Source organism: Tursiops truncatus, chromosome 2 (genome assembly GCF_011762595.2).
Source record: "Tursiops truncatus isolate mTurTru1 chromosome 2, mTurTru1.mat.Y, whole genome shotgun sequence".
NCBI classification, from domain to species: Eukaryota; Metazoa; Chordata; class Mammalia; order Artiodactyla; family Delphinidae; genus Tursiops; species Tursiops truncatus.
Genome location: NC_047035.1, coordinates 27,774,626 through 27,789,133, shown reverse-complemented (window position 1 = coordinate 27,789,133; position 14,508 = coordinate 27,774,626). Strand labels below are relative to the sequence as shown.

The 14,508-nt window shown below is 53.2% G+C and overlaps 1 protein-coding gene and 1 long non-coding RNA gene across 2 annotated transcripts in view; one reads left to right on the top strand and one right to left on the bottom strand.

Moving 5' to 3' along the window:
- PGF (placental growth factor) overlaps positions 1-5,346 on the bottom strand; it is a 26,454-nt gene extending 21,108 nt beyond the window's left edge. Inside the window, exon 1 of the mRNA XM_073800229.1 lies at positions 5,213-5,346. The gene's annotated coding sequence lies outside the window, so the exon portion shown is untranslated. The remainder of the gene's footprint in view (positions 1-5,212) is intronic.
- LOC117311027 (uncharacterized) overlaps positions 1-14,508 on the top strand; it is a 21,052-nt gene extending 6,544 nt beyond the window's left edge. The window contains exon 3 of the long non-coding RNA XR_004525025.2: positions 14,384-14,508. This is a non-coding gene — a long non-coding RNA (uncharacterized lncRNA). The remainder of the gene's footprint in view (positions 1-14,383) is intronic.

Sequence of the window (14,508 nt, the reverse complement as noted above, 5' to 3'; positions counted from 1 at the left end):
CAAGGGGCTTCTGTTCTCGTCAGGAATGACGTTGTCTGTTATGGGGCGAAAGGTCAGTGGAGACAGTATAGACTAAACATCTCATAATTGGAACGGCGTGGATCTGGGTGAGGATTGCTGTGAGGGCCCGTATCTGTTCCATTTTAATGTCATCCCTAAGAGTGTTAGTCCTTGGTCAAGCTGTCATTCTGCACTTCGGAGGGAGGGGGCCAGGCCGGTGAATCGGCAGGGCTCTGAGCTACAATGGGAGAGAGAAGGAGCTGCGTCTTCTGTGGGTCCTTCGCTCATTCAGCCCTGCTCAGTGCCAGCCCCTGGGCTCACTGCTGGGGACACCAAGACAGCGATGGTGCTGGAGGAGCTTCCGGTGCAGCGCGAAGGGCTTAATAATGCTGTCTTAAACAATACTAAGTCTGAGCAAAACAAAGCCTCCAAGGCCGCTGCTGCAGGTAGCATGCGGGTGGGCGGCTCTGAACCTTAGATGGCCATCTTCTCGAGGGCATTCAGACATGTGAGAGAGTGTTCCAGAGACTTTCCGGGAGGTCCACAGAGGACAGAAGTAAGGCTTCACATGGAGAAGGTAATGCTTGTGTAGCATCTCACAAGATGAATGGAAGTTTATCAGGAATCAAAGGGTGGAAAGAGCATTGTAGTCAAGGGGAGTACCTTGGTGAGGTATAGATCCTTTGAGGGACATAGAGGAATCTGGTGCGGCTGGACTGTGTGCAGGGTGCGGAGGGTGTGCATCTGTACCTGGAGATGAGTCTGGAAGGGAAGTCTGGAGTCAGATTGTGAAGAGCTTTGCAGGTCATACTGGGAGCTTGTAGTTTATTCTTCGAAGGGCTTCAAGGAGCCACTGCAGGTTCTTGAGCAAGGGGGTGACATGGCCAGATGTGGAGGGTTGGCCTGGAGGCAGGAAGACCAGATCTGTGCTTATCATAGAGTTGAGAGAGGCCTGAATCAGGACAGTGGCTGTGTGAGGAGACGGGATGGGACCCAATGCCACCCAGATAAAAGAGTTCACTTCCCAGCCATCTCTGGAGCTGGCAGTGACTTTATGCCTAAGTTCTGGCAATCCTTGCCCCTTAGGGCTTCTTAGAGTTTTGGGTATACATGGAAGTTTGGGGTTTGACCTTTGGAAAGTCTCCTTAAAGGAAGAAGCATGTCTTACTTCTCTATCTGCCAAGCTTTTGCCTGGAACTTGAATATGATGGTAGGAGCCCTTGCAGTCATCTTGCACCTTGAAGATGAGTTGGAAGGAAACTGGGTCCCTGAAAACTTTGCAGGGTCTTCATAACAGCCCTGGCCTATTTAACTCCAAAATTATTTCATGTGAGGAGAAAATTAATTTCCATCTTGTTTAAGTCGTCATTATTTTGCAGTTTTCTGTTAACACATGTGCTATTCCACATTTTGCCTTATAAAGGTGAGAACATGAGTTCCACAGTTCTATATGAGTTTTATGGAAAAAAGACTGCTATCGTCCATGGCTTATCCTGGAGAGTGAGTCAGATTACTGCTTCCTAGGGAGAACTGGCGCTCTCCAATCCCCTCTCAGTTCGAAGCAGGCATGGGGAGGCCACAGTTAAGGGTACAGATGTTGTGGGCCAGCTGAGCTGGACCTGCCTCCCCAGCCGCATCCCTCTTTTCCCAGCTCTCATCTTCTCCCAGAGAGCACAAGAAGGAAACTGTGCTGGGGACAAGGGATGCAGAGGGGAGCCAGATTAGTTACTCTTATGGTTGGATTCCCAGGGGTGGAGGAGACAGAAAGTCTAGCAGAGCTTTCAGCAGACAGACAGCGGACCTCCAGCTGGCCCCTTGGGCCCTCGGCTCTCTTATGAGTCAAAGAACACTTGGCTGCTCCTCCAAAGATCTTCCTCTTCCTCCAGCTCCCCTCATCTTGGAGAATACCAGGGGCCTCGAATCTATAGCTCAAGAGACCCTAAGGGGGCAGAATTGGCGCCTGCCTTGGGTATTATGTGGTGAAGGTGGGAGATGGGAGTGGAGATGGAGCTGACAGCTGCACTTTAACTCTCTAACTTTCCAGCTCTAGCTTTAGACCAGAACAGCTCTGGTGAGTCCAATTCTCCCCAATTATGAATCAAATGATCCAGATGATGTCATATACTGTGAATCACTTCCCTTCCTTCCAGGAACCTGCAGGAGTTCTCTGGAACCCATATTTACTTAGCACTTGCTATGTGTCAGGTCTTTTGTACACATGTGCGATCTCACTCCATCCTCACAATAGTCCTGAGAGTCGGCATTGCCCCATTTTAGTGATGAGAATGATGAGGCACCAACAGGTTAAGTAACTTGCCTTAGGTCACCTAGCCAGTAAGTGACGGAGCTGGAACTTGTCAAGTGATACTAGACACGTGACCCCAAAGACCAGGTTTTTTTGTGCTGGACAGTGCTGGGGAGCCCCAGTGGCAGGGAGGCCTATTCTCAAAGTCACAGAGGGCAGTTTCCAGGTATCCCCAGACCTAGATCAGGGTGTGAAGGAGGGTCCTTGGCATCCTCCCTTTCCAGCCCTGCTGCCTCTCACCGCATCTTACCACCCTCTTTTCCTCCAGGCTCATCTTCACGTCTTATTTTCTGTATGCAAAAGGTTTTGAATGACAGTGGATTTGTGATTCGGCCAATAATAATACTAATGAACCTTACGGAGATTTCCTGATTTCAAACCCCTTTCACATACTTAGTGTGCTGAAAACACCCCGTGAAGCAGCCAGATGAGGGGATGGAAGGGACTTGTCCAGGGCCACACAGCTATGAGAGTAGGGGTAAGGACCAGAACTCAGTTTCCCAGCTCCCACTTGGTACTTGGATAATGGCAAATACCATATGCCGCATGGAGTCTGACCTCTGACCTCAGACCTCTTAGCCCTTTTTGAATGACATCTGTCCTATTCCAGGCCCTGTTCTAGGTAGTACTGGGGGAGAGTCCAAGAACTAAGCCACTTTCAGCCCCTGTGATGTTCAAAACCTGGCAGCACTAGGAGGAAAAGCTGAGGAGTCACCCCTAAGACCAGAGCCAGTATAAGCAGTGATGGGTGAGGGGGTCTCAGAAGAGTCAGTTGGAGGGATCACTCTCCGCAAGTGTGCCGTATCCCTCCAAGGACCAAAAATCTTCATAACCATGTGCCACATTCATGAAGCTTGCTGTATCCTAATACCACCTACACTAGTATTTGTTTGTTTAGATTGATTATTTTAACTTAAAAAAAATTTAAAGGAAACTTTATATCACTACCTTAAATAGCAAAGTAACTGTAAAAATAAATAAAATTATAGCTGAATAATGCCAGTGAAGACTCTGAGCCTAAGGTCTGCTCTTTTTTGTTAAAAAGGACATTTAGCAAGTGTTAATGAGTTGTTAGAGACACATTAGCCCCTAACTGAGGCTTTCTTTTTAACTCATTAGAAGGATGGAAAGAGAATTGGAAAGGGGAAAATTTTCTTACTCCATGACTCCGTACTATTAAAGGCTAGCTAAAATCATCTCAAACACACCCCAGATCATCTCATATGCTGTCCATACTTTGAGAACCCATGGCATAGAAAAATGAACATCCCAATCCCATAGTCAGGGTAGGTGTAATGTCTGGGGAGCAGACTCTCACTGGCAAGGAAGCCTCAAGTCATGTTCTCTCTGAAAAATAACAAAAAGGATAGGCAGGCTTCTCAGTTTTGGTACATGTTTTTCCAACTTGCAAAGAGTTGTGTGTTGTTTTTTTTCTTTCCCCAAGCAGATGAAGCTCACAGCCTTATGCAGCCCAAAAGATCTCTGGGTAATTTTCCTCTCTATTATGGCTGCAAAAACTCATGTAGAGAAGGTCACAGGGCCCATGCAAGGTCATCCAGCAGGTTACCCCACAAAATACTTTGCAAATGCTTGATGGTCCTCTCTAGTCACCCTGTCCTCAGGTAGGTGAACACAGCATCACTTTGTGTGGGAAGCCTGTCCTGCATTGTAGCAAACCCAGACCCTCAGAGGCTGGTCCTGGAAGAAGAACTTCTGGAAGAGCCATCCTGTGAGTCTGATCTCTGCCCTGAAACAGGATTCACCTTCTCATGGGGGTCTCTCTGTTCCTGATGCCCTCTGCTCCCACATTTTTGGTCCCAGTGGGCACTCAGGGGAAGGAAGGACAAAGGAGGTACAAACACTGAGGGAAGGGGAATGGCTCACTGTCCAGAGCCTGAGATAGACATCTGCCCTCCAGTGTCAAGGGCCTGGGATGGGGGCCTCAGTTCCTGGCCTGTACCTGCCTCCATGAGGACAGCTCATCTGCAAGCCTACCACCTAGGGTTCCTCCTACACTTTGCAGTCTCTTCCTGGTCCAGGTCCAAAGAACCCCATTCCCAGGCCTCTGCCTGGCCAGGCCTTTCAGCTCAGGGTTGGCTCTTGCACCAAGGGATGCAATTTTCATAACTGGTCTCAGCAATGCTTTCCCTTCCATTGAGACTCACCTCTTACATTCAGGGTGTGGCCTAGGGGTATAAACAGTCACTCTGTTTTAATTAAACAGTATACAGTCAGCCCTCCGCATCTGAGGGTTCTGAATCCAAGGATTCAAATAACCACGGATTGAAAATATTCAGTAAAAAAAAATTCCAGAAAGTTCCAAAAAGCAAACTTGGATTTGCTGCATACTGACAACTATTTACATAGCGTTTACATTGTATTAGGTATTGTAAGTAATCTAGAGATAATTTAAAGTATATGGGAGGATGTGCATAGGTTATATGCAAATACTATGCCATTTTATTTTATTTTATTTTTAAAAATATTCATTTATTTATTTTATTTATTTGGCGGCATGAGCCAGGTCTTAGTTGCGGCACGTGGGATCTTCATTGCCCCATGCGGGATCTTTTAGTTGCGGCATGGGGGCTCTCAGCGGAGGCATGTGGGATAGTTCCCTGACCAGGGATAGAACCTGGGGCCCTGCACTGGGAGGGTGAAGTCTTAACCACTGGACCACCAGGGAAGCCCCTACGGCATTTTATATACGGGACTTGAGCATCTTCGGGGGGTCCTGGAACCAGTGACTGGCATATACCGAGAGATGACCATATATCCATTGTAGAAAATACGAACTAACATAAAGAATAAAATAAAAATCACCCAACCGTGTCACCCAGAGAAAACCTCTATTAATATTTTGTTTTATATTCTTCTAGATTTGTTTTCTATGCACGCATATCTTACCTCTTATAAAAATGGCATCGTATTGTTTGTAGCACGCTATTCTTCATTTTATCATATTTTGGTAATGTCTTTTCATATTAGTAGTAAAAATTCTACAGCCTTGCTGCTTGAAGTGTGGTCCAGGCACCAGCAACATCAGCTTCCCCTGGGAGCTTGATGGAAATGCAGAATTTCAGCTATCACCCCAGACCTGTAGAATCAAAATATTCATTTTAACAAGATCCCAGGGATATTCTTGTGCACATTAAAGTTTGAGAGTGCTGTAATGTGGCGTCATTTTTAATGGTTGTACTCCCAGGGAAGACTTATCACTGCGTGATTAAATTTTTCTTTTCAAATCTACCTATAATTGGGCATTTAGGCAATGTCTAATGTTTTCTCCATTATTAACAGCGCTACAAGGAGCATGCTCCCATCCCTTAAATTCCTAGGATTTCTGGGTCAAAGCCTTCTGATGCTTATTGTCGAGTTCCAGTAAAGCTGTCCCGTTCCTCCCTGCAATGTCCAAGATGATGAGATCCCTACACCTTGGCAGTCCTCAGTATCATCATTCTTTTACACCTTTGCCATCAGATCTGGGAAGGTCATGTCTCAGGTTTGTTCTGGATACATTTCCTTGGTTACTGGGCAGTCGAGTGAGTTCTCCAAGTGAGTATTAGCTGTTTGCATTTGTTCTGGCTGAGTGTCTGCTGGGGTTTTTTATACGTCAAGCCCACCGAGATAGTGAGAGATGTTGCCAGTAAGGGCTTCAGGGACGGTGGCCCCAATCCAGTCCTGGTGTAAAGTCCTGTGCGGACACTCCTGTTGCTGCTGCTAGAGGGCACAGTGGGCTAGGGCCAAACTCAGACCCCGCCTGGCTCTCTTGTGGGCCCCAGCCTCATGCTGTGTCCAGACCCCAGAGCAAATGCCCAGCCAAGCCCCTGCCTCCTGGCCCGCTGCGGGCTGGGGACTGGCTGCCACCCAGGATGATGTTCTCAGGCCTGGCTGGGCACCCCACAGTTCCCCAGGCAGGCAGGCCTGCCAGGTGTGCTGGGGGGAGCCAGCGAACAAGACAATTCAGGGAAGTGACCCTGCCGCGTTGCTGAGCGCCTGCCCCAGCAAGCATTGTGAGCCGCCCTCTGGCCACCCTTGCTGAAGCTGCTGACGGGGGCAGCAGGAAATGGCGCTTACTCAGCCCCGGCTGCACGTTTGCTGCCTCCCTCCGCCCAGCCTTCCTCCCAGGCACAGCCTGCCCAGCCAGCAGCTGGGGGAAGCAGGGCGTGGGGAGGAAACTGGAGGGACCCCCCCCCCCCCCCGTCCCCCACCACCCCCAGGCGGAGCACCTGCGCTCTGCCGGCCCTGCCACCTGTTGCCTGGCTGGGCATGAGGCCTGCCTGGGGGCCTCTGTGGCCAGTCAGGCTCGGGGCTGGGACATGGGGTGGGCCCTGGCCCCGGGGGCAGGCAAGCTTAGAGTGCCTTCAAGGACCCCGCCTTGACATCTACTCACTCACTCCCCACAGCCACTGGGATGCATGTATTATTATTTCCCTCTAACAAACAAGGAAATCAGGCTCAGAAAATGAGAGTAATAATAGCCTAACCTAGAGATCGCTTGTTCGGTGCCAGAAACTCTGAACACTTTGCAAATGTTAACTCATTCAATTCTCTCGAGAATCATGGCTACAACAGCAGACCCATTTTCACTGAGGAAACCGAGGCGTGGGGAGGTGAAGGCACTTGCTCTAGGTCACATAGCCTGTGAGTGCCGGATCCAAGCATCTCACTCCAAAGCGCACACCCTTCCCCACCCTAACCACCTGCCCACAAGGTGACCCACCGAGCTCCAGACCTGGCGGTCAGTAGCAGTGGGGAAGCTGGGAGGGGCCAGCCCTTAATTAGATTGTTTCAGCACTGGCCCCGCCCACACACAGGAGCACCCACCACGACCCTCATATGGGCTGCTCAGTGGGAGTCACCTGACCCTGGGCCTCTGTCTCGCCATCCTCTTCTGTGTCTGCTTCTGTCACCAGATGTCCTCGGGGACCGTCTCAGTGGCTGTGTCCTCTGGCTGTCTCTATCCTGCTTCTTGACCCTGACTCTGCATCCATCTGGCTCCTCTCTCTGCAAAAGGGGCCGAGAGGGAATATGCATGGAATGTGGCAGACCAGTTGTGGCACCAGATGCCATGGGCATCAGAAAAGCGTCTCCTGGCTGGGAGCTGAATGGATGGAGGATAAAGCAGAGGGAAGGGAGCGAAGAGCCTGCTCAGGGGCTGGGGACCCACGGGGCAGGTGTCTGGAGGATGAGAGGTGCCGGCTCCCCAGAACTAAGGAGGGTGCAGCAACCCTGCACCGCACATGCCCAAGCTCCTTTCACCTTCAGCAGGGGTGGTGGTGGCGCTAGGCTGTCCCGAGGGCTGCAGCAGCTGTTGCTGCTGATGCTGTCTGTTGGCTGAGGGTGGGGGTGGGAGATACGGGGGGCCCGGAGGAAGGAGGGAGTTGTTCTCAGAGTGAGGGTCTCTGCATAAGCCTGTTGACAAGCTTTCAAATCTGCAAGATGGGACTTTGGGTTCTCAACCAGATTCACTTCTGTCCCAAGTGGGGCTTAAAGCCAGACCTCCAGGCCTTTGGCAATCAGGGTGGGGTCCAACCACCCACTGTTATGGTAACCTGTATCACTTAGGACTTCACAGAAAGGCCTAAAGCCTGCAGCCCCCGGGGGCCAGCGGCTCAGAATTACATGGCAATGGGCAAGCCCATGGGTGTGCCAGGGAGAACCCTACGGGGTAGGGCCCAGAAAGGGTTTGGCCCTGCAGCTTCCTTCCAGCCCTTGCCTCTTCCCAGCAGTGTCTCCTGGATCTGGCCTAAGTTGGACTTCAGCCAAGCTGGCTGGCCTCCAGGTGGATTTGGGTCAGACAGCTGGGATGTGGTGTTTCCCGCTCTGAAGAGATGGAGGCTGGAAATGGGGCCATGGTGGCTTTGGAGCCTGGAATGCTGAGCCTCTCAGCCACAGATCTCAGCAGGATGGTGGGGTCACCAGTGGGTGGAGGTTGGTTAGAATGTCTTTAGTGAGGTTTCCAAGGGAGGGGATGTGTCAAAGGATCAGAGCCAGGTGCTCCCCATAACTCCATCCGTTCTTTATCCGGGTGACCCTGAGACATGAGTGGTCCCTTGGGAAGGCCAGCCAGCTGGCCCTGAAGGCTCCTCCTGTGTCCTCAACCCATGGCTCTCCCTCATTCAGGACAATACTTCCTTTCCTCTCTGAGGTCGGGTCAACCTGCCCCAGGGTAGCATCAGGCACTGTTCACTGGCCTCATTTTGCATGTCCCGGTAGACTTGGTCATAGCTGCCTGGACTCCTGATTCCAGCATAGATGGGATAGCTCAGTTCCTCAAGACAATCTGTGCTTGGCTTTATGGGGTGCATGTGAATAAGAGCACAGCCCTTCCCCCGCCCCCAGCTGCCAGCTTGGAGGCCCATGTCAGACATGAGGCTGTCCTGCTCCTTCCCCTTGGTACCCGGCAGAATCGCTCATTTCCCCACTCTGGGCTCCCATAGCACAAAGCACTGACTGCATGAAGCTACCTAAGGAGCCCTTTCATCTTGACACTCTCCAGCTCAAACATTTGCCATGGCTCCCTGCTGCAAAAAGCCTTTTGCACTTTTTGGCTGCATCATCCCCTAGGATGAACCCTCCAGAGAACCCTTCCCTCCAATCAAGCCATCCCCAAGCCTTGCCCCAAACTTGGCCTGAAACTCCCCCTTCTCTACTCCCCTGCTCAGGCCAGACCCTCTTCCTGGAACACAGCTCCATGCCTATCTACTGAAATTCTACCCACTCTGCAAGGCCTGGGGTCTCCTGGTGCCCTGGGAGGCTGATGGCTCCCAAACGGACATGAGAGAAACTTCCCTTGGGGCCCCAGGTTTCCTCTTCCACCCCCTCCCGTGCTCTCCAGAGCCAATGGCTTTTGAACAACTTCCATCATATACTCCATAATGTAAATCAAGCAGCAGTTGAACCTTCCATTAATGTCCCATGTGAGTACACATGAAATGTGTCATTGTATGCAGATGAATATATGTACGTTCAGGGGAAGATATAAGGCAGCATATGTGCGTGGGGAGCTGTGTGGGTTTGGAAGTGTGTGGGAATGAATGTGCCTCTGCTTGTGTGAAAGTGGGTGTGTACAGGTGTGTGAATGTGTGTGCACATGAGCCTGTGCAGGAGACCCTGTGCTCGTGTGCCAAAGCATGTGCTTTGTGGGTGTGTGTGTGTACAAGGCATGTGCTCACATCTGCAGGAGAATCTGTCTGTGCATGCAGGTGTCTGTGTCCTGGTGTGCTTCCTTCTGCCCTGCCCACGGGTACTGGGGAAGGCCAAGGCTAGGCAGTGTGCCTTCCATGCGCCACCCACCCCCAACTTCCAGGGGCATGAGGAGGGGGCTGCACACTGCATCCTGACTTTTGACAGAGATAAATGAAGCATTCCTGTGCAGTTGCCCAGCCATAGCAATGAGCAGCTGTGAGAGGCAGGGGTCTGGCCCCATGGTGATCTGGCCCCTGGCCTCCAGCCCTCAGGACCCCTTGTCCCCCACATAGCCAGTAACCAGGACTAGGAGGGCTCAGGAAGGGTCCAGCAAGAGGTAATGGCTCTGTTCTTGTCCCAGGCAATGGGAACCCTCCCTGGGCCTGTGAGAAGTGGCATATATTGGATGCTGGAGGTGGGGACAGTGACAGGGCCAGAGTACCTGGAGAATGCCAGGGCTATGTTCCTCTTTCCTCTGGGGAGTGAACTTTAGAGGAACAACGCAACAGGTTAATAATGCTGAGGGAGCGTCCATCTGTGTGAACCCACTTTAGGTGGAACGAGAAGCTACAGGTTTAAAATGCAGCAAGGAAGCTTAGCCTAGACCCAAAGAAAGAGCATCCTTCATTGACCAAGGCCAAAAAAATCTACGTCCGCAAAGATCCCCCAAACAGGATCCAGATCCATCCACGGGGTGGTGGGGGGGATCGGAGGCAGGAGACTGGCTGGGTGTCCTCTGCAGCTCTGAGGGGGCCCAGAGGGGAGTTTGGGGAGAGGATAAGCCAGGCGCACTTCTGGACACTGCCCCTAAGATCTCTCCCCTCCTCTTCTCCCGCCAAAACCTTCTTATCCTCCACTTCCTGTTGCCCTCCTCTCACCTCCCAGTGGCTGCCCCAGCCTTGCCCCCAAAGTGGCTTCCTCACTCCCTCCCTGCTGCTCCAGAATTCGGGAAAGAAGCCACAGATTCTCCCAGCAGACCACCCCCAAAGGCCCAGCCCAGTCCCGCCTGCCTGGTCCCTGGAGTGTAGCCCTGGGCCTCCACCCACAGGAACAGTGTTTAGAGGCCCAAACTGGGAGGGGTGCCTCGGGAAGTCAGGGCGCTCTGGGAGGGCAGGGAGAGGGCAGGCCTCGGTGGGCACAGGCTCCCACCAGGGTGGTCCTGAGGGAGCCAAAGCCAACTGAACGTGAGGGCGTGCCCTGGGCCACCACCTCTGTGCTGGGTCCCCCTCCTCTGAGGGGCTTTGGGGCCCCTGCCTTGCCTTTCCTGGTGGCTTCCTCTTGCTCCTGAGGGAGTGGCTGTGGGAGAGGACACGCAGAGGTGCTGGGGAGGGTGTGGAAGGAGGGTGAGTGCCCGCTACACCCTGGGCTCCCCCCTCCTCCTTCTGGAGCCCCCATGCCTTCCCTGGGAGGTCTGACCCAGGCGAGCTCAGGGATGTGGGGAGGAGGTCATTAATCATCGTTATTTATTATTTCTTATGTAACGGGTGTTATGAAACATGGGACCTTGTACCAGGCACGACTGGGAATGTGTGAAAGATGGTCCCTACCAATAAGAGCTCCCCACGGGAATGAACAGGTGGGCCAGGAGCCATCAAGCCGGTTCCTACAGACCAGCCTGGAACGAGGGGCAGAGGCTGGGCTGGGCTCGGCAGGAGGTGGTCAGCCTGCCGTGATTGCCTGCTACCTCTGGGAGCCTCGAGGTAGGAAGGGAGCTGGGTTTGGGGCCCCCTGCACCACAGCAGGCTCGGATCAGCTCTGGCTCCAGGGTGGCCTGGGTCACAGCTGGAGTTGTCACAATATTGACCCAGGAGGAGATAACATCCAAAGGGCTTGGAGTCCCAGTCGGATAAGGAGGGGGATGTCACCGGAAAAGATCCCTGGCCCCCAGGGGGATCAAACTAAATGGGGCTTTAATAGGTCTCTTCCAGCTCAGATTTCATGGGTAATTGGAAGCAGGTCTTGAGTTGAGCAGAGTGGGCTGGCCTAGTGGCCTGCCGGGCGGGTGCCGCCTCCATGTCACCCCACACCTCCCACTGAGGCCTCATTAGGGGCTTCTGGACTCCGTTTACTCTGCTTTGGAAGTGCTGCTGTTTTAACCCCTTCAGGAAAAGAAGGTGGATAAGTGGGGAGTCTGAGTTGGCTTGGCGGGGGTGGGGGTAGGAGAAGCATGTCCTGAGCCAGACATGCACCGGGCCTTCATCCATCCATCATTCATTCAACAAACGTACATTAACATTTAAAGCTGGCAATAGCCCTTTAAGTTAGAACCCTTACATTTTTTAATTACAAAAGAGGTACATACGTGGGGACTTCCCTGGCAGTCCAGTGGTTAAGACTCCGCGCTTCCACTGCAGGGGCCACAGGTTCGATCCCTGGTTGGAGAACTAAGATCCCACATGCCATGCGGCATGGCCAAAAAAAAAAGAGGTACATACTTGTTAAAATAAAATTCAAGTAATATCAAGGTATATTAAGTAAAAATTGCACTCACTGCTCTGTCCCTCCCTTAACTCCCACACTCCTGGATAACCTCTGTCTACAATTTATTGGATGTCCTTCCAGACCTTTTCAATGCATTCTGTGCTACATCCTGCTGTTTTCATTCAACAATGCATCGTCAATATCCCTCTAAGGCAGTAAATAGAGTGTGGATATTCCTCACTCCCATTTTAAAGATGAGAAAACTGAGGTTCAGAACAGTTTAATGGCTGTCCCAGGCTGCACAGCCAGGCCTTACTCTCATCTTGCCACAGCTTCCAGCCCCTTCACTGCAGAGAATGGATAGGATGGAGCAGAGACTGGAAAACCCCTGAGGAAGGGCTGAGGTGGGAGAAAGGGGCTGGGGTGGGAGAAAGGGGCTGGAGAATGAGAAGGAAGCAGCAGGCTAGGGAGGGGTACGGGGTCAGTGCTGTGGTGCCTCTCCTCTAGTGTCCCCCAGGAGCCCATGCTGTACCCATGCTCAGGGTCTTGGGGTGCTGGAGGCCTGGGCTGGGCAGGGCTGGTCACCTGGCAGAGAAGGGGTTTTCAAACCAAACCTAGCAAGAGGGAAGGAAGGATTGTATTTCAGCCCCCAATGTGCCGGGGGCACATACATTCCTAGGCTTGAAGGGATACTTCTCACCTGACACCATTGGTGGGTGCTGGCCACTGCCCCTGCCCACCAGTGCTGACCTGATGGGCCTCCCTCTAGGGCTCCAGCTACCTGGCCTCCAACATATCCTCCTGTGGAGAGGGCGCTGCCCCTTATCCCAGCCAAGGCCCTGAGCAGCCAGGACCAGCTCCTACTCACAGATGGCTTGGGGCACCCCTCAGGGAGGGGACTGACGGGACAGGCAGGTGGGAGGCCAGCCTGGCCTGTGCCTCAGGCTGAAGTTGTAAATAAGACAGGCTCTGAAAAGGTCATGACCCAGAGGCCTCCACACCAGACACCTAGCTTTCCTCCTCCTTGCCTGGGACCTCCAAGGGAGGGAACACAGAGGATGTAGAGGAAAGAAAATATCAAGTGTTCCTCCAGGGCAGCACACATACTCTCCCCCAGCCGTATGCATGGACGCACACACACACTAATGCAAAAAGGAGAACTTGGCCGAAGTGTAGCACAACTGCCCATCAGAGATGGCTTAAGGAATGCTGCCTGTAGAAGCAGGGGCAGGGCCGCCGGCCCAAGAGCTCTCTATTCCTCAGACTGTCTGGAAAAATGCTCCCACAAGGACCACCCAGACCTTGAAGGGGATCACAGAGATTCTCCCACAAGGCACTCAGACCAACTGGGGAAGAGGACACCGATTCACTCACTTTGCCAATATCCTTGGCTAACTTACTCTGTGCCAGGCACTATGCTGGGCCTGGGAGTACAGAATGCACCTGCAAGGCTCGACCGGTACCAGGCACCAGTGGGCATATGGGGATGAGGGGCCCTTCCAGCAAGAGATGAGCAGGTCTCTCCACATGGGGTTGGCTGGGCAGTCACTGAGGGGCTGCAGAAGACTCTTTGGCCAAGCTGAGGCCACACCTAGGATGCGGACCCTCGCCCTGGACCCTGCCCCAGCTGGTGCCTGAATAAAAAGAGCTCCGGAAGACCCGAGTCTCCTCCCTGCCCACAACCCACCCACCCCCACAGTTCTGGCCCTGGCTGGGGCCCCAGAAAGAAAATCACCGAGGAGGATTGAATGTCAATTCACAAACTAATCCGATCAGTGCAAACAGCTATAGCACATGCTGTTCCCTGCGCCGTGGCCCCCTCCCCTGCTCCGCAGACCCTGGCGGCTGCTGGCTGACAGGCCCGGCCCCTGCCTGGCTGCGAGGCCAATTACAGCAGCCTTAATCACCATGGTGGCGGCGCGCTAACAACTGTCTGCCCGTCAGTCTCCTTCCCAGGGTGTTGGGGGGGGGGGGTGACCCCTCACAGCTCTCCTCGAAGGAGCAGGAGTGTGAAACTGGATCCCAACAACAAGCCGGTGGCCGCCGTCCAGGGTAACGCCTGACTCCTCTCGCTGCTTGCTGGTCTCCTGTGTGTTTGCCTGGCTCCTCCTGGCCCCGGGGTGGAGGGCCCACCAGGACAGGCCTGGAGACTGTGCGTCCCCTGAGCACTAACGCCATCGCTCCCTCCCAGTCCCAGTGGTGCTGGGGAGGCAGGCGCTCCCGGCCAACCAGCGCAAATTAGGTGCCTGGACATTGAGGTCTGCTTGGCATTTCCTGTGTTGGCTTTGGCTGGTGAGGCCAGGCCAGTGGGCCGCCCTCTTGACCTGAGCCGAGTCAAATAGGCATGTCCAGAACTCTAGAGCCTACTGACTTCTGCTCTGCGCCCCACAGGGAATCCTGTTCCGGAAAAAAAGATCACCCCTCCCCGCCTGGGTTCCCACTGAGCTGCCTTCCCTTGCCTTGTAGGGTGCTGTGACCGCCCGAGGCCTGGCCGGCCCCCAACCGGCCTCATCTCACTCATGTTCCTCAGGCTGAGGGATGGAGCCCAGGGAATTGGTGGATCTCTGAGCCTTCCAGTGACTCCTGGATGT